The sequence below is a fragment of the Theropithecus gelada genome, chromosome 3, assembly GCF_003255815.1.
Source record: "Theropithecus gelada isolate Dixy chromosome 3, Tgel_1.0, whole genome shotgun sequence".
Lineage (NCBI taxonomy): Eukaryota > Metazoa > Chordata > Mammalia > Primates > Cercopithecidae > Theropithecus > Theropithecus gelada.
The window spans coordinates 72,478,041-72,498,828 of record NC_037670.1 but is presented as its reverse complement, the minus strand read 5'-3'; the positions used below and the strand labels follow the sequence as shown (position 1 = coordinate 72,498,828).

At 36.3% G+C, this 20,788-nt stretch overlaps 1 protein-coding gene across 1 annotated transcript in view; it reads left to right on the top strand.

Moving 5' to 3' along the window:
* Positions 1–20,788, top strand: part of SUGCT (succinyl-CoA:glutarate-CoA transferase) — a 736,947-nt gene that overhangs the window by 388,928 nt on the left and 327,231 nt on the right. The gene's annotated exons all lie outside the window — the stretch shown is intronic.

Genomic DNA, 20,788 nt, shown 5'->3' with positions numbered 1-20,788 from the left:
TTGTGATGTTGGACCTGGAATTCTATAAACCACATTTCTGCTTTGCAACCTGACTTCCTGTTTGAATTTTACACAGAAGAGACATTAGAGGGAATTGACAAGGTAGGAAGAGGATGAAAAGACTTTCCCTTTTCTGTTTTCTGCTTTCTGCTCATGGACTTCATTTTGTCTATGGTTCTAATAGTCATCACCCTAGTAACACTTGTTTACTTTGGCAGCAGCAGTTCTTTCATGTACCAGCAACTAATTCAAACTTGTAGTTTCTCTAACACTTGCAAATTAATTTCAAAATGTACTGTCTCAGAGAAACCAACTCTAACTGGGCAGCCTGTCCTCCTTAGAGAGGTCTGAGTTTTAACTTCAAAAGCCCTTTCTCTAAGTTTCTAAGTTATTAATTTTAATGTTTTCCATTGTTTAATAACCTGCCACAGGGGTGATAACTACTTAAACTAGTTGCTACCATTGTTATATCTTAGAGTTCTCTTTTTATCCTTACAGTTACCTAGTTAACAACTTAATGTTTTTACTAAATTAATCTTTGTATCACACTATCCCTGAAAGGAGAAATGGTGTGATTTCTGTCTCCTCCCTCAACCCATCCTGATACTGAATGTGCAAGAAAAAGATGTTAATTTGGAGAAAAACTTCTGTAGGAAATATGTAATGTACAACAAAGGAAAACATCTCATAAATATTTTAGATTTTCCATCCAGGCAGTAACTAGACTGAGTTCTTCTTTTTCCTCTTAGTTTTAACAGTTGAGTAGACCTGTTTGCAGTTGCTATATGAATAACCCACAAATTGCAGATGTAATACAAAATGTTTGTCCCATGTGCATATTGACAAGTCATTGTTGACCTCTCTTGTTGAAGTTTTCACACTGCTATTATAGGTGAAGCTCTTAAGAAATTTCAACTGACAAACATTTTGCTAACTTTCTAAAAATTTTAGAATTCAGTCTGTTACAAAAATACATTTTATGCATAAAAGCTTAATAATATGTAATTAATGTTTGCCAGATTATTGAATGAAGCTGACAAAATATAGTAAGTGATTATCCCTTTTGATTCCTATTTTATTAGCAAATAATTTTACAATAGTGTCAATGGAATTAAGAAAGCCATGAAGAAAGTCCTTATAGCAAAGACTGAGATATTTAGGGAAAGAGGTAAGTCCCTTTCAACCAATAATATTGGTGGATATTATTCTTTCTTATATGATATTATTGGATATTAGTGGGTATTATTATTTCTTATATCAAAATCCCCCAAATAAATTTTATCTAACATGCAGGCATTTATGATATCTAAAGATTTATGAAGTCAGACTATCAGCAGATATAATGAAATTATGTATAATTCAAATAATTAGAAAGTCTTATGGCTTGACATTTAATACCTATCTTAAGAATTTTGATATACAAATGTACCTGTTTTCTCCATGGAGGAGACTGTGATGTCAAAAGCAGAGGATATCTTAGTATTTTTATAACCTGATGAGTGTGTGATTGCATTAGTTTTCTATGATTGCTAGAAAAAACTTCCACATAGTGCCTTAAACTAACACAAATTTATTCTAGTTCTGGATATCAAAAGTCTAAAATAGGTCTCACTGGGCTAAAGTCATGGTGTTGACAATGTTAAGGTCCCATTGAAGGTTCTAGGGGAGGATCTACTTCTTTGCCTTTTCCAGCTTCTAAAAACTGCCCACATTCCTTGGCTTGTGGCCTAGTTGCAAAGGAGCTCTGAGAATCCTAGTAAAGGAGAAAATCATTATCAAGATAAATCCCATGTATGCATGGATTGTTTGCTGGACTTTTTAATCTGTTTACTGCCTAGTCTATATATTCCTGGATTAATTTCCTGCTAGTTTTTTTTTTTTTTTTAATTAAAAAAAAAATTTTTTTTTTGAGACGGAGTCTTGCTCTGTCACCCAGGCTGGAGTGCATGGCCGGATCTCAGCTCACTGCAGGCTCCGCCTCCCGGGTTTACGCCATTCTCCTGCCTCAGCCTCCCGAGTAGCTGGGAGTACAGGCGCCCACCACCACGCCTGGCTAATTTTTTGTATTTTTTTAGTAGAGACGGGGTTTCACCGTGTTAGCCAGGATGGTCTCGATCTCCTGACCTCGTGATCCGCCCGTCTCGGCCTCCCAAAGTGCTGGGATTACAGGCTTGAGCCACTGCGCCCGGCCTTCTTGCTAGTTTTTAACTACTGTGGGTACATAGTAGTAGGCCAAATTTTCTCTCAATTTTTTTTCTTTTAAAACAAATGTTCTTGCTGATTTCATGGATCTCTTGTATGTAGATTTTAGAATTAAATGAGAGGATTTCATCTAATTCATAGACTAATTTGGGGGCAAATTTATAGTTTCATAATTTTGAATCTTTCGATAGTAGCATGGTATTTCTCTAGGATTTAAGTCTTGTTATGTCCATGGTTAGGTTGGCAGTTAAAAAATATGTTTTGCACATTTACTTTACCCTTGTTCTTAGTTTATGAGTATTATTTGTTTTCCAAATGAGATCTTTAAGAGTTTCATTTTCTAATTTGTGATTGCTAGCTACTGATTTTATATGTTGACATTGTTTCCAACTGGCTTAGTAAACTCATATTTATTTTAATAATTTTCCAGATGTTTTGCTGGACATCAGATTGTTGGCAAAGAATGCCTGTTTTTTAAATATGCTATATTTCTGATGTCTTTTTGCTAGGACATGTTGTGTTTGCTAGGACCTACTTTTAGTCCTAAGTGATTTCTTATGATCTTCCAAATCATTAATAGAATCTTTATTCATATCCATCTTGCTAGTTTGCTCATGTATTTATTTTTAAAAACATTTGACCACAATGCTTTTAATTTCCAGAAATGCTAATTATTTCTCTCCCTCCAGTTCTTTCTGTTCTTCCTCCTCTTATTCTTCTTTGCTTTTTTCTGAGCATTGTTTTTAAGGGAATGCTGTATTTCTTCAGTTTTATTGATTATAATAATAATAATTCTCTTAAAATTTCTTTGTTTCTTTCAGAAATTCTATGGGATTAGTTCTATTTGTAGGATATTGTCACATTATTGGCTTCTGTAGTTTTTTAATAGTTATATTTGAAGGATTCAATTGGGAAGCTTTGGTAGTTGGAGGGTTGTTTCATAAATACAAAGAGGAATTCCTATTCTTTCAGCAATGATTTGTGGCTGTGTCCCAGGAAGGGTGACCAAGGTGATGATGTGGTAGAGAGTGGAGGGGCATGTCTACTTCACCCCTACAATGTGAGCCTCTGGGGCAGAAGCCTTTTTCCTTCATAAATATGTTTATGTTTGGCTTCTGGAATAGCACTAGCTCAATATTTAATTCAAATGCTTCTATATAGGTTAAGCAAAGACCTTTGTTAAACTTTAAACTTTCATTATTTTGTCCTAACAGTTGTAAATTCAATATAACAGAATAATGAAATTAGAGGCACTGATCTATAATTAAATCCTGGAGAGTAAGCAAGCTTTAATTTATTCTCTGCTTTAATGCCTATTCTCACGTTGGCATTTTGCATCAATCACTGTTTGTCCAAAGATTTGGAGAAGGATGAAGAAGAGTTACTGGAACGAACATTCGTGACATGTTTTTAAGATAGTGAATATAGAACTGTGATTGGAGTGTAGGGTTCACATAAGGAAAGAGCCAGAGATAAAGTTGTAGCCAAGCTGTGAAGATGTTTATATTTATGTCTTAGGAGTTTGGACCCTGTCAGTAATGAAGTATTGATGGGTTTTGTGCAAGAAAGCATTGTGGGGAAAGTGTCTGTATTTGACAGTGGTGTCATGAGAAGTATAAAGGAAAAGGATTAAGAGATTGTTCAGTGATCTAGGATGAGATGGTGAGGGCCTGAGATAGTGTGAAGGAAGTTGGAATGGAAAGAAAGTGACATTTAGAAGAATCTGAACATAATAACTTTAGGATCTGGTAATTTCTTGGATGAGAGAGAAAGAAAATACGAATACTTAACAAGCATAAAGGTTTTAAGCCAGGATTACTGAAAAAAAGGTGATAGAGTTATAGAACTAAATAAAGGGATCAAAAAGAAGTGCTTGATACTGATTTTCTGGTTTAGCTGTCATTTAAATACTTAGACACAATCATGTTTTATATCTTGAACTCCTTTATGCTTTCTGTGCACTGACATCAAGAATATCCGTTAATTACATAAGGGAGCAGAGGCGCAGAAGACGGTGTTTGCGTTATGTGCTGGTCAGACTTGGGGACAATCTGGCTGCACTATCTGCCATCCGTCTTGTCTCCAAGGCTATTAAGTGCCTCTGCCTCACTGGACTCAGTCCAGCTCCCAAGAATGGAACTAATTCAGAAGTTGACTCATGAATATACTAGACTGTTACCTGTCAGTCTTTCAGGAGAAGTTTTATGAAGATTTTTACTGTTAAAAGTTGCTTTGAAGGTATGCAAAAATCCTCTTTTGAGGCCTCCTAGGGTTTTTGCCTCTGTTGCTGTTGATAGATGTGCATTCAGGAAACTCACTCTTTTCATAATAACATTGTTTTTTCTTTGTTATTTCTTTTCATTGTGCCCTGTCAAACTAATGAGTTGCATTGACTTGGTACATATAGGGTTGCCATAAGGATTAAGTAGGAGAATATAAGTAATATGCCGTGAAGAATGCTTTGCTTAGTTAGCCCTCAATAGCTGTTAACTGTTTTCACCATCAGGATTCACAGTTTCTCTACTTGTTATTGATCGTGTTGTGACATTTAAGGCAACGTACTTCATACTTTAGTATGCATTAAAATAATCTTTAGGGTTTATTAAAACAGAGTATTGGGCCTCACTCTCAGAGTTTCTTACCCAGTTGGTCTTGGTTGGGGCCTGAGAATGTATATCTCTAAAAGTTCCCCAATGACATTGATGCTGCTGTGTAGGGATCAAACGTTGAGAACCAGTGGTTTGGGAGAGATTGGATGGGGGAAAATTTTTGTTTATAATGGAGTCAATCACTTTACAGTTAAGAATCTACTCTTCTGTCTGTACATTCTGAACCTAGTCTGCTGTGCTCTTTGTTTTTGGAAGCAGCAGAAACCAGTCAGCAGGTGACAAATTTCATTACTCTACTTTCTTTGAATTTTCCCAGAGTACTAAGTATACCACTGTTAGTGCTGGCACTTTTCTGTTATTTTAAGGATTTGTTGGTTTTTCCAAGGTGGTTTTCCCTTGATGCCAGAAGATGTGAATAAAAACATTATGATGATGTTCGGGTCTATCTTGCTATTTGATATACGGTAGAATTTTTCACTTAATATTAATTTTTTAAGCGTAGTTTTCTTTCTTACTTTTTTTTTCAGTTCTCATTTAATTAGAGTTACAAATGGCATTGCTTATAAACATACTTATTGTAAGCACAGCAATGTGGCTTTCAGTATCTTTGTAATGAAAGTTTAAACTACTTGGAACTCTAGCTTGCATTCCTTTAAGTCTTTATGATCTAAATATTCTTTTCCATGATGCCAAAAGGGTTCTGTGTGATCATCTAAAGTTTGAAATTCTTTTTCAAATCAAAGGCACTGCCAAACTCAGAAGCAACTGTGTGAAGAAAATGTGTGGAAACACCACTCATTACAGGTTGGTTTATAAAAAGAGTTGCAGATTGATAGGTCTTTGAAAAATGTTTGGTGACACAAAACTCTTTCAATCAGTTCCAAATCTGGCAACCCTCTTGTTGCATTAGATTTTTTTCCCCTCACTTTTCTTCTCTTTCTAACAGAGACGACACATCCCTTTTCCTGTGTCCCATTTTAGATGACTGATGGAAAAGTAAACACCAAATATGAGCATGTGGGGATGGTTTATTTCTTTTTACATTGACTAGAAGGCAGTGTTGAAAGGGAGACACTGCTGTCATTTCACAATGTAGGAAATTTAGAAAAGGTGTTAGAGCTGTTTTAAATAATTTCTATTTTTGGATTATGCCATTCATGAGGGTATGTAGTCTTTCCTTTATAGAAGAAATTTGTTTAAAGTATATCTGAGATCTCTTGGTGACAAATAAACAGTGTGTTCAAAAGAAACCCTGTAATTTTTTCATTAGATGATTCATGCTTAAAAATGTCAAATGATCAGAAATGAAAGACCCAATGATCCGGTCATTAGAAACATATGGTTCTGGGAATTATTACGCATGCCAACTCTAAATATGGAATCTCAGTCCATTCTTTTGTCCTTACAAAGATAGCAGGGGCTTTTGTGCCTAGTTTTTTTCTTTTTACATTTTAAACTCAGTGCCCTTGGATTTCCTTTACCTATGAGCTAGTACAGCATAGTGGATAGATATAAGTACAACAGGATGAGTTTGCCTGGGTTCAAATTCTGAATGTACTAATGCGTGGAGTGATGTTGAGAAAGCAGCTTAGCCTTTCTGTGCCTTCATTTCCTATACTTACCTTGAAAGACTGCAGTGAAGATTGAATGAAATCATACCTCCAATGCCCTTAGAACAATTCTTGGTACATAATAGGTGCTCAATCAGTGGTGGCTTTTATTATTTACTTTGACTAGAGACTTCTTAGTTTGACTTGTTATTCCCCCTAGAGAGGAAAGATTACAACAACCTCAATGTAAATTGCTGTTTAGGATGCCTTTGGGAATAGATCTGACTTGAAATGGCTTAAATATTATACTTTTAGACTGTCATGTTTTTGAACATTGAATATGTGATATTTTGGTCATGGGTTTAAAGAGATACACTTCTACTATTAGAAACCATTCTTTATTATAGTAATTTCTCCACACATTAAGAATGGAAAATTCTGTTTTAGATCAGTAGATTTAGGGAGAAAGACTCTATGATCTTTATTTCTGTCTTATTTTCTCAACAGCAATGGAAAGGTTGTGCCAAAAAAGGATAATTTGTTAATGATATTGAAACTCTTAAGAGTGACCTAAGTAAAATATACTTTTATGAAAATCTTTTCTTCTGAACTGTATGTTTGGATTTGATATGGATATTTCAAGATATACATTTTAGAAATACTAAAATAATGTGTCTAGATTCCCGGTAATGCCAAGTTCCTACTTGTTCCTTGATTCCCCCAACTCATTAAATCAATAGCATTCATTGCTTCTTGCACAGGATCGACCCAGATGAGAATAAACAATAGAGTCATCATTTGGCTTTGATCTTTCAAACATGTATAGCAAGATGGTAGTCTCCAAGCAAGCACCTTTTGTTTGCAAAAACCATGCTTTTTTGAGGTAGAAAAAAGGAGGAGATGTATATTATGGTATTCTTACAAGTTAGAACTCGATGTGGGGATCTTGGAGTAGAATAAAATAGAGAGGAACAAAGGACAGAACACATGGGAAATTCCCACAACATAGGAATGAGCAAATCTCCCCTGTACTGGGGAAGATCACTGAAGGGGAAGAATATCAAGAAATTTGGCAGAATACTTTTCCTTCTCCATCCGGTCACCATTAGGTGAGATCCTGAAACTAGGAGTGTACAAGTAAAAGTTTAATTGATTGTTCCAAATTCCAGAACCTGGGGCAGGTTGTAGACCCTCTTTATAGTGAAATGTCCAATATGACATTGGGGTGGCTAATGGGAGAGGCTAAGGTTACCTTGAACGAGTCTTGCACAGCACAGAGTCAACAGTGGAGGGCTTCCTCTCCACCTCCTCTCCAGTGTTCAGATTCTGTGAGGACCAGTGGACCAAGGAGCTGAGTAGTGGAGGATGCAGAATGCAGAGAACTCACCACCAGGTACAATGGCAATTCCATGATCATCAGGTGTGGGTACCGTTAATAAACCAGGGCAGACAAATCACTGTTACCAGGAGAGGATTGCCAGCAGACTGGGCAAATCACAGGACATTTCAACAAAAGTCCTGAGAACTCAGAGGACAGAGGAACTAGATGTTCCTTTTCATTCAGGAACACCCTCTTGGGAAGAAGGAGGAGAATGAAGAAAATGTTCCTTTTAATTGTAAAGTTAAAGGATATTTTTTTTCCGTCTGTAAGAAGACCTGTATGGAAAACCATATCAGTGATAAAAAGTAAAGTTATAAGTTTGGTGCAAAAGTAATTGCGGTTTTTGCCTTAGGAAGTAATGATTAAAAACTGCAATTACCATGCACCAACCTAATAAATGAATTGTAGAATATAAACTTTACACCCACCAGCTAAGCTATTCATTCTGTGCTCGAAAGTACAAGGAAAGTTGACTTTTTTGAGGGCCAGAAATGTAGCAGTATAAACAGCTTATTTAGCCCAGTGTGGACCATAGCTCTAGAGTGTGAGTACCTGAAGATTTTTTACGTAATTGCCCACCTCTTTCCAATTTTTTTGCCTTTAAATTCTATCCTGCATTTTGCTGCTCATGTAGTCATCTGCTTGAAGTCTGCTTCACTGTGTCACGCAATTCCCTAACTCAAGTACCTCAGTAATGCATTTCTTTATACCAGGAAGAGCTGTAATTCACTCTTAGGATTTGTTTCTTGTTTTATTGCTATTTTCTGTTCCTTTTGAACAATTTTAATTATAACTTATAGCAAGTTGAGTATAGTTTGTTCTATAATTTTTAGCTACAGAAAATGACTATTTAGAATCATTTTTTCCATGCCTTCACTGTTATTCTAAACATAATATATAGCTTAGACTATGACAATATAATTGTTTTAATAAAAATTCATACTGACCAACAGCAGGAAGTATATATAAGCCTTCAAATACTACTGCTAATCAATTGAGTTCAGTGACCACATTGAAACTTGAGAAAAGCATGCTTACAATTTAGCTTTGTGGTATATTAGAGTCTTGTGTGTCAGTATGCATGTTTCGTGGGATTTGTAAGCTGAAAGACCTTGATGCTAACCTAATACAAACAAGACAAAATATTCCTAACAGAGTGTGTTGACCATATGTGAGCATCATTTGATGATGTTTTTCATTTTCTTTATAAAACACATCTCAGGACCACTAGCCGTTATTGTTCTGAAACTTAAATGACACAAATGAAGTCATATCATTGTGATCAGTGAAACCATCTCTAATGGTTTAAATTTTAGATTCAGCTAATCTAAACTAAATCCCCTCTGTATCACAGACAATAAGCCCACTGCTTTGTGTATGTCATGCATTCATTTAAGCATTGATTTTTTTTTTTGTTTTTTCGATCATGGGTTAGGCATGCGCTAATTGCACATGAGACGGAAGAGATGGAAGGCATAGTTTAGGGTCTCAAAGAACATATAGTGTCAAGGAGTTGGAATAATAAACAAGTAAATATAAGAGTAAAATTTGTATAAGTTTATCTTGGAGCCTAGAGAATAGACTGATCTTCTCATGTGGTCATGGAAGATTTCCTTAAGTCTTGATGAATTAGTCCCTATTACCCAAGTAAATAGAGGAAGAACGTGTTGAAAGCCAAGGGGATGAAAGAAGCTGATACCATTTGAGAACGTCGAGGCGTTTGATTTGAACAGAACATAAGATGCACATGGAGAAAGTGCCTAGATATAAAGGCTGAAAAGTACAATTTAGGGGAGATCATGCATTATCTAAACCTCACAAGAACTCTGCAAAGTAGCTAGTGTTATGCTTATTTTACACATGAGGAAACAGCCTTGGGGCACTGAAACAACTAGCTGATAGAGGAGTTATTGGATTTTTTTGTCTCTTCATGGTGCTTTTTATTTCTACCTGTAGTATCAGTCATTAATGGGAAGAAAATTTTGAGTTGGAATTGCCTTATGGTAGAGAACAATGCTACTCCAAAATTCATTAATAATAATAAATCATAGCTCTTACTCTTAAGATTATAAGAAGAAAGAAGTTCCTATCTATCTTCACAGCCGTGTGTTTAAAGTTTGTATTGAATATGAGACAAATATATTTTAGAATACATTTTTTTATTCATTTAAAAAATATGTTTCTGCCACATGTATAGGCAGGCCTTTCATTTTGTCCTTCTGAGTAACCATTTGTTCAGAAGCCTGGGAAGGGAACTAGCCTAAGGGATGAGGCCGACTGCAAGGTTGGTCTTATACCGATGTTCATCTGGGGTTGGCTAAAATTGTTTTGAGATTTCTTCTTCAGAAATAAGGATCCAATGCTAATGAATGGTTTGATGTCTTCGAGTGACTCAAAGCATCAGAAACATTTTAAGTATTTAGTTTAGAACCATTAAAATGAAAGAAATGAAAATTTAGACATGCCTTATGCTCCTTGAGGGACCATCAGGAAGAAAATAATCATTCTCCTCCTCAGCCTCCCAAGTAGCTGGAATTACAGGCACGTGCTGCCGTGCCCAGTAGCTGGGTTTATAGGCATGTGCTGCTGTGCCTAGCTGATTTTTGTATTTTTAGTTGAGACGGGGTTTCAGCACGTTGGCCAGGCTGGTCTTGAATTCCTGACCTTAGGTGATCCACCCACCTTGGCCTCCCAAAGTGCTGGGATTACAGGTGTGAGCCACTACACCCGGCCTAAAATTTCTTTATCTTTCATTCTGGTTTCCAGTAATTTCCAAATAACCTTTAGTAAAATTTGAAAAATTACTTACGCCATTATAATGGTAAACATGCTTTCAAGAAATAAAATGTTTTCAACTATAAGTTTTGCCTACTCTATTTGTCTTAACATATATTTATAGCTTATTAGTGACAGGTGATCACAAAGAGATTTTCCCCAAAACTGAAATGATTTCAAATATATTTATTTATATGATTTTTTAATGTTTTTAATGTTTGGTGAGTGACTCTTCTCTATAGATTAACATTTTCATGGCAGAACAAATTTGCATTTAATTAAATATAATCTCTTTATTATTATTTATCTAAATATAAAGATGCAATAAAACATAGTCCATCTCAAAATTTTTATAATTTGGAGATAAATTTTTATATATAATATCACTTTAAAAAAATTTTTCTTCCTCCAACTTTTAGATTCCGTGGATATATGTGCTGGTTTGTTACCCAGGCATATTGTGTGATACTGAGGTTTGGGTTACAAATGATTCCATCAGTCAGGTGCTGAGCATGGTACTCAATAGTTAGTTTGTCAACCCTTTTTCCTCTTTCTCTACCCGCTGGTAGACTCCAGTTTCTATTGCTGCTGTCTTTATGTCCATGTATAGATATTATTACCTCCCACTTATAAGGAGAACATGCAGTATTTGGTTTTCTGTTCCTTCATTAATTGACATAGAATATGGGAAAGTAAATTGGTTCAGCCACTGTGAAAAGGAGTTGAGAGATTTCTGAAAGAACATAGAACTGCCATTCAGCCCAGCAATCCTATTAGTGAGTATATATCCAAGAAGACACATGCAACTACATGTTCATTGCAGCCCTTTTCCCAATAGCAAAGACACTGAATCAATCTATGTGCCAATCAGGGTTGGACTAAAAGTATGGTACATATATACTATGGAATACTATGCAGCCATAAGAAAGAATGAAATCATGTTCTTTGAAGCAACATGAATACAATAGGAGTCCATATCCTGGTCAGGCTGGCCTCAAACTCCTGACCTCAGGTGATCCACCCGCCTTGACCTCCCAAAGTTCTGGAATTACAGATATCAGCCACTGTGTCTAGCCTTTTGACTTTTTATTAATAGCAGTTGACTAGTGTGAGATGGTATCTCATTGTGGTTTTGATTTGGCATTTCTCTGATGATTAATGATGTGGAGAATATTTTGCATATGTTTGTTGACCACTTATATTTTCTTTGGGGAAGTGTCTCTTCATAACTTTTGCGCATTTTTTGATGAAGTTGTTTTTTGCTTGTTATTAAAATTTCATATAGATTCTGGATATTAGACCTTTGTCGAATGCATGGTTTGCAAATATTTTCTTCCATTATATAGGTTCTGGTTACTCTGTTGTTAGTTTTAGTTTGGTGGACAGAGGCTTTTTGGTTTAATTAGACCCCACACATCAATTTCTGGTTTTGTCGGAATTGCTTTTGAGGGAGGAAGACATTTCATTTTTTTAGAGAAAGAAGGAAGATAACAAATGGAATAAGATCTTGAACTTGGTGTAAATGGGAAAGTATACATTCTGAACGTTGGAGAGAGGGATACCTTATGCTCTGAGACTGGCAGGGAGAAGGGGTCGGGGATTGCTGGTGTCTGAAGATACAGGGACAGGAAATAGAATGAATTCATGCCTTGTTTATTTTGTCAATTAAGTAGGAGGCAAAATCATTTGTGAATCATAAAAAAGGAAGGCAAGGTAATTTGTCTCAAGGGGTTTGAGAATGGGAAGTTTTGGAAGGGCTGTTTACAATTGGATGTGAGATAGCCAAGTAGGGCCAGGCAAGTAGTTAGCTGTGTGGTGTTGAGTCCCAATAATTTAACAAGCATTTCCTGAATTCTTGCTACACGTCAAGTACTTGGCTAGGCTCTGGAAATACAGAGATGAAAGATCTGGTCCTGGTCCTTGGGAGTTTACAGACATGTCAATCACTAGTTACCCTGTGGGTGCTGCTATGGCAGCTGAGAAGGGGAAAGTCTTTCTCAGCTTGGGTAGGGGACAGAAATGGATACATTTTCCTTGAAGGAGAGCTTCTTAAGCTCTCTTATGTGCTACAAGATCATTTTATTTTCAAGCAAGTTAAAAACAAAATATTCTTAAGGTCTAAGTTATGCACTGAATGGCATCTGACAGTACAGTAGGAAATTAAACACCACCACCTAAAAATAATGAACACCAAAATATTAGGCAGTCTTTCAGTTGTTAGTGACGAAGATCCAAAGTAAATTAAAGAGGGAAAAAAATTTGAAATTGTTGATTCACACCATTGCAACAATCTGGAAATCACTTTTGGTTTCAGAAATGGCTATATTTAGGGGTTTAAATAATATCAGTGTGTCTTGATCTTTCTATAACTTTGAGAAAGGAGCCTCCTCTATACTCAGCAGTTTCATATTGTACACCTATGAGCCTGTTCATTCCCCTTTGAGAAGGAAAACTTTCCCTTTTGCTATAGATGTGTGGCAGAACTGTGAGTTCCAGGTTCAGGAAAGCTGTGTTCGCTGTCCAATCTGCCCACCGAATCTGATGAGAACATTTTGCCTTACCATTATAGTTTTTAAAAATGCTATTTTTTATATATTTAAAAATTGTAGGGTAAAATGATCAAATCTATGATTGAAACTTCATCTTTATTAACAAAATAGCCACTAATTACATGAACATAATTCTGAATACGTACCATGCTCAATTCTAGTGTTGATAGTTAATAATTTAAACAGAAGAATAAAAAAAAGTGCATTAGAATCTTAAATGCAGGCCGGGCGCGGTGGCTCAAGCCTGTAATCCCAGCACTTTGGGAGGCCGAGGCGGGCGGATCACGAGGTCAGGAGATCGAGACCATCCTGGCTAACATGGTGAAACCCCGTCTCTACTAAAAATACAAAAAACTAGCCGGGCGTGGTGGCGGGCGCCTGTAGTCCCAGCTACTCGGAGGCTGAGGCAGGAGAATGGCCTGAACCTGGGAGGCGGAGCTTGCAGTGAGCCGAGATCGCGCCACTGCACTCCAGCCTGGGTGACACAGCGCGAGACTCCGTCTCAAAAAAAAAAAAAAAAAAAAAAAAAGAATCTTAAATGCAGATGTAGGCAAAGTCACATGTGCTTGTTTGAGAACATTTTTCTGTTGTATAACTTGGAATAGATAAAGCATTATAAAACCTTCAGTGAAGGGTCCTCCTTAACATTCAGATGTGCTGGCCTGTTAACAGAGATCGTAAAGATTTTTAATGAAATGTAATCCAAATAACTATTAAACATGTTTTCTAGTTTTGTTTAATATTTTCAGGAAACTATCTGATCATGAAAATGTAATGTTCCTGAAGCAATTTTTTTAATAAGTCCAAACATAGTCACATGAGGCTAATCTTAGACGATTTAACTACATTATGAGCAAGAGAATTGATGTTTCAGGAAGTTGAGAAAATAAATGTATATATGTTTTATATAATCACTAAGAATCATTTCAGTGTACCCTATTGCATATATCTGATTTCTGTATTCCTTTTTTTTTTTGGTTAGAATAATGAACACGATAGCTATAAAACACTGTTTCCTTTACCTGGTTTATTTAGACTCTGTTATGTCCTCATTTGCGTTTATCTGTAGGTGAGCAATTAACATTATTATTTGTGTTGCTCTTAAGTCATAAATATTATACCATAAACTGTGCTTTAGGTAGTCCAGTTTTATTACTATGATTAATAACTGCGATAATTATTATTATTTTTACATCATTTAACATTTTGTCATAGGAAATCATCACTACAATAAAGGTAATGAACATATTCATCCACTAAGCATTAATAATGTTTAATGCTTGGATTTTGAAATTATGTTAGAGAGCAGTTTGAAGGATGAAAACATCAAGATTGTCACACGAATAGGAAATAAATGTCCTGGTATGGAAGAAATGAAATAATATAAAAAGTTTAAAGTAGCTGCACAACCCAGAGTTAAAAATGAAGGCTTATGACTCAGTCTTTGCAGTCAAAATACCTCCTTTCCTCCTTCCTAAAGTGGTCTCAATTACATAAGGTTACCATTGTGGTCACCACATTTTTTGTAAGAGCGGGGCATTCTGCCCTCTAAGTTTCTGGTCAGAGGTTGAAGCAATGTAAAACAAAATAAGCACCATTGTTACGTAAGTACTGCATGTAGATAAGGTATATTCAGCTTTGTAGGTAGTTCGGAATACTAAAGGTTAGAATATGAAGGCTAAGAATCTGGGGAAATTTTTTTCAAGAAATGTTTCTGAACAAAAACCACAGCAAAGATTAAGGATTGGTGCTTACAATACAAAGAATGATAAGCAACATGCATTAAAATTTTACTGAAGACATTTTCTTAGTAATGACTGTACATGGAAGACCCCAAGGCTCTCTAAAGTGGTATGCAGATGAAGAAAGACTGTCTAGGATGCCTTGGTTGTTCAGGGCAGAAGGAAGACATGGAGACAAAAGATTGCTGACCTATGAATGACTCTAAATGGAAGTCCAAAACTTACTTTTCCCTGACTCGTCATTGAGATTGTGCTTTTTATTCATAGTTTAACCTTCTTTACTCAAGATGATAAAAGAGCAATAGGAAAATCTGGGGAAAGGAAAAAATGGGTAGGAAAAAAAAAATGTATCTATGAATGAGATGAGGACATAGAATTCATGCTGTGTCATCCAGCACATTCAGAAGTGACCTCAAATTTGGTTCTGAGATTTCTAGCAGCAAGCAAAAAGAAAGAAGGCAAATCAGTTACAAGTGTCATGCATTTCATAAGAGCAAAAATAAACAGTCATTCTAGAGAAGCAAAACTCTTCACTGGCACTAAAGGGAGACATTTCTTCTTTCAGTTGTTTTGTAGTTAAGGAAATGGTGGCTCCTCTTCCTTGGACTCCACTGTTAGGGAGAATCTTCTGATTCCTAGAATATTGAATAAAAGGTAAAAATCTCTTAATGATATTGTAAAAGGTAAAAAATTTTGACAACATCATTTTATCCCTAGAAAAATGCTTTTGACATTTGGAATTATGTTAAGAATATGTTATTTTTTCCAATACTAACTAAATACCAGTAGTAACCAAGGTGCTATCAAACTATGGATATCAGTGATATTTAACACGTTTCATGCTATTTTGCAGGTCTTGAAGTGCATTCACATTTATAATCACATCGAATTTTTATAATATCTCTGGGCAATAGATAACATTATCCCCATATACAGTGGTTTTCCTACTGGTTTGAGGTCAAGAGACTTGCTTACACTCACCAGAAATAAGTGGTATAGTTGGGACTAAAACATAGAACCAAATTTTTAAAATGTTTTTCTCACTACAGAAACTACAGTTCAATTTTGCAAGGAAAATCTTTTACTTACTCATTTATCATAAGTATAGGCATGTCTTTTCAATACTGATTTTATATATTAGCAGCATCCTTTTATTTATTGCTGTAATCTTGATAATATGGAATAGGTTGGAGAATAACGGGCATAATAAAATAACTACCTTTTATCAAGTACTATGTCTTTTCATTTAGTTATTACAATAGCTCTGTAAGGTAAGTACCATTGTACACATTTTGCAGATGAGGAAACTGATGTGAAGAGAAACAAAATAGTAACATAGCTGGTATGTTGCAGAGCCAAAATTCTAAACAGGTCTGCCCAAGTCCAAAACCCTTATTTCTAATTAGCATCCTGTGTGACTTGACAGCTTTTATGATATATGTCAAGGAAGTTTCCATGATGGTAGAGTTAATTAGGTGTAAGACCATTGTTGCTTTGTCCTTACCAGGAAAGTTACAGAAAATATAGCTTCCTGTACTGGCTGCTGGGTAAATGCCTACTTACTCTCTGGGGTATATTAATGTTGGCAAACAGGGCAGTTTTCTTACACCAGGCTGTGTATCTGTATTGAAGAGCAGAGCTTTGGAAGTTGGCGAGGCAAAACTGCCAGCCTGACTTCCATTTGGTCCATAAACATGAATAGTAAAGTGAGTGTCCCTGCATATGGGACCAAGGAGACTGATTGTGTATGTTGCAGTAGAACTTTAGAATTCTGTGCATTAACACCTTCTTCCTTTCCTTCTTTATGGCATTTGAGATATTAAATGGATGCTGCTATTTTCAGTTCAGCTGGCTAAGGGAAGTCATGGGTTAGCAAGAAAAGAGTAGTAAGAGCAACATGTAACTATTCTCATCCACTTATACTTCCATTCCTTCCATTTATTTTTGTGTTCATGTTTTATTTGTTGTTTCAGGTGCCATGGTAGGTGTTACAGTGAGTGCAAAAATGAGGGGAAAAATACCCTGTACCTTAAAGGAATTTATAATTTGGCAGTGGGTGAAGAGGAAAGATAAGCATTTTAATTTAAAAATGCCCTCCAGGCTCTATAAGCTGAATGACCAAGAAAAATAGACCTATTAGTAAGGAGAGAGATACAAATGAAAGCAATAATAAGATGTCACTAAAGTGACAATAAATAAAGTGGCAAGAGTTAGAAAAGCAGAGAGAGCCAAGTAATGGCAGAAATGTAGAGATGTGGGGGCAAACACGGACTGCTATTTATATTGCATAATTTCACAGGCATTCTAAAGAACGGTTTGTCATTACTTAGGCAATGAGGTCACCTATTCCTATGACCCTTCAATTCTTCTCTTTGACATATAGATTAAGAAAATTCTCAAACAGGTCAGTAGTGGTCAGATATGAACATATTCATTTCTGGTGAGCAGTAGTTGATTGTCAAAAGTGTGGGCAGTAAGCATTATGCAATAATTAGAAGTTCTTGTGGAATCTTGGAAGGGTTGTAAAAACCAGCATGGTACAAGCAAGAAAGGAGCATGAGCTCTATCACAGAATCCAGTTACATAAATGAGAATGAATGTATAAAACAGTACATATTCTGCAAAAGTTATGTGAAATATTTTAGAATAGTTTCCTATGGGAAGAAGAGTCTAGAGATTAGATTGGGATTACAAAAGAATGTAAATATAATGGAGGGACTATTCATAAACCAATAATTATAATGTTCCATTAAATAAGAAGTATGCTAAATTCAAACCTCTAAACTAGAAAAAACAAAAACCTGGAGATTCAATGGGATAAGAGGTCACAACTTGAAGAATTCAGGATATATTTCATGGAGGAAGTGGCATTTGAGGTGTATCTTGAAGAATGAGTAAAATTTTAAACAGATACTGGGGAGGACAGGGAGCTGTCACAGGTAGGAGATAGTGGAATAATGAAGAAAGCCTTCCACCAGGGAGGAGGGTCAGGGCCAGCGAGTGCTTGGCAGTACAGTGGCAAGGGGCAAGGATTCATTTAAAAGAGAGGAGTTCACTTTGGTTGGAGCAGAGGGTATATATGAAGCAAAGTAAAGATAGTGATCATTTATGTGTCAGGCATTGACCTCAATACTTTATGCATCATATCTAATTCATCCTCACAAAGGCCATATGACATAGAAAATATAATCGTAACCATCGTCATCATCATCATCATCATCATCATCATCATCATCCACCTCACAGATGAGTAAACCATGTCTCAAAGAGGTAAATAACTTTTTGGCCACACGTCCTGCAAATCCTAGAGTCATGAGGAACAGCCAGGTATAGCTCTTCCTCTACTATGACTCCCTTTCTCCAGGGATACCTCACACTTTTGAAAAACAGGGCCGTTCTCTGTATCTCTGTCAATGTAGATGCAGAGGGGCTTGGCAGTGAAGTGGTTAAAGTAGTGAAAACTCAGCCTTACACTAGGTATGGGTTTAATTATCCCATAGTACTGATTAGTTTGATAGCAAAAAAAAGGATATTTGAGAAGGAAGCTGCCCATGTTATAAAGGCCTGCCTATATAGTAAAGGCCTTTTTGCTCATATGTGTCTCATTGAAATGATGGAGGGGCTCTGCCAACATCAAGCTAAATAAGGAGAAAACATTTATAAGCACCCTTTTAACTCTGTTAGAGCTATGTATTCTGAGATCCCTTCAAGTAACAAATGGGTAAGAACAAAAGGGGCAGAATTGGCCTTTCAAGTACAAAGACTGAGGCTCAAGCTTTAGGGAACCCTGTTTATGATACTAATTCGATATAGTTAAACTCCAAGTTTCTATGCAGTTAAACATGGGGGAAATGGCCATATCTATAAGGTAGGATTATGAGTCTCAAGCATTCTGAAAAGGAATGTCAGACTTGTCATTCTGGTCAATGAAGGAATAGAATTTGCTTCATCAGCTAGGTGAACATTTAGGCCAATTGCTATGGCTGTGTCTTAGAAAGTGACATTTGTGACACGAGAAACAAGTATAGAAGCCCACCAGTGAACAGCAAAAGCCAAAATGTCCATGTGAACTAATGTTTCAACACGTCTGTTTTTAATTTATGCCTTCCTCTTTCTGGCATCTCTACCCATTTCTCAAATTCTTCCCTTGCTATTTACACTTCAGAACATCTGGGATTGGGCTTCCAGCACCTGCTATAGGAAGCAGAGATCATCCTGTTGAAAATATGATTTTACATGTTAAAATTTAAATTAACATTCCTTATTTAGTTCAAAAACAATATGTTTTAAAATCTAGTTCTTCTAAAATATATGCAGTTCAAAAATGATAACCACCACAAAATTTTCACAAATGAAATGTGCAAACCTGAAGATCTTGATAAAATAATTAAAGAAATGAAGGCTACAACACATAGACTGAAAACAGGCTCTTCATAGTTTAGGGTTGGAAGACTCTGCCGTACATCTGTTTAACATCTTGCAGTTTGAAGAACCCTGCCTTGCAAAACCTTCTGTACCAATGACACACAAGATGAAAGGTTATATTATGACTTTCAGATGGAAACCTGCAAAAGTTTATCTGGTGGACTGGACCATTAACTCATGCTACTTTTGATTCTAACTGTTAAAAGGATTTTTCATGTGCAAATTATAATGAACTTTTAGGTTTATGTCAGAAAACACCAGAAAGAATTCTTACTTGGAGAGAGTGAACATGCTGTGGAATGAATAGAATGTTTTAGTTGTGATGTTCAAATGGAACTAAAATTCCCCCAGTAGGGAATTTGTAGAGTGTATTTTAATAATGAGTATATATGCCTATGTATTTAGTTGGGAACAAAAGCACCACATTTGAAATATGAAAATATTCCAAACTTCCATCACTGCCAACATTTATTGAGAGTTTAGCTGAGAGAACAGAAGCCTGTTTTCAGGTATGGCTTCACAAAAATGCCCATATATTGATGTGGCAAAAATCATACTTGGTAAGGAGGCATGCTAGTTTGGAATAATGTAATATAAAAATTAGAAATCCCTTTTGAGGTCAGTTGGCTACCAGAATTGCATTGTCTTTGCTTACAACTTACTTGGCTTGGGTGAAGGTGGGAGGTTTTTTTTTTTTTAAGGGCTGTTTCTAAACACACCCGGTCTCCTGTGTTAAGCTGTCATGTGGATGTGAATTTTCTTAATTTGTAAAAAGGAGATACTTCCTTTTTCCTCCACAACTCAGGGGGCTTCACTGCCAGCCTCTGGCCCCTGTGTCTCCAGCGTCCAGGCCACAGATCCCATATATGCGTGGAAAGCTCACTGTGCCGCAAGTGGGTGTGTGAGCAAAGGAGAGGTAGCATTTCCTTTAGAGACATCCACACCCTCTGACCCAGACGAAGGAAGAATCTGCTCTGCAGCGGGCTTACTGCAAGGGACTTTCCATCTGCATTTTATCATGCCGAAGCTGATGGTGGTGACAAGTTCCACATTAAATAGCTATCTGTCTTTTCTGAAATTTCACATTCTCTTCTTTTTGTAGGGAAAGTGTTGTAATACTCTTTCGTTTGTGTAAACAGTATCATTTAATTAGAGGGTGTCAATTTTCCCTTGTGTACCATGAAAGCTGCCTGGCCCCCACTCTGGGGTTGTTGTAGACTTTGGTTATGCAGTGATTTCCTAAGCTTTGGGGGGCAGTGGGGTGTACATACTGACATTGGTAGTAGCCAGCAGTTTTCACTAGGGAAATCAATTTAGTATACTGTTATTAATTTGGTTTAGAAAATAACTGCAGAGTGCACAGATGAATAAGACATAGCAGAACACATGGTGTTCGTTATTCAATAACTATTCTTCTGCAAAGGAAGCATGGTCTATTTCCCATTTGAGAAGGAGCTTACAAAAACTAGTAAATATGGAAAGAGGGCTTGTACTATAATTTTATAGAATAGTTCTCCTCATGCACTTATACAGCCCTCTCGTCTCCCCCACACCC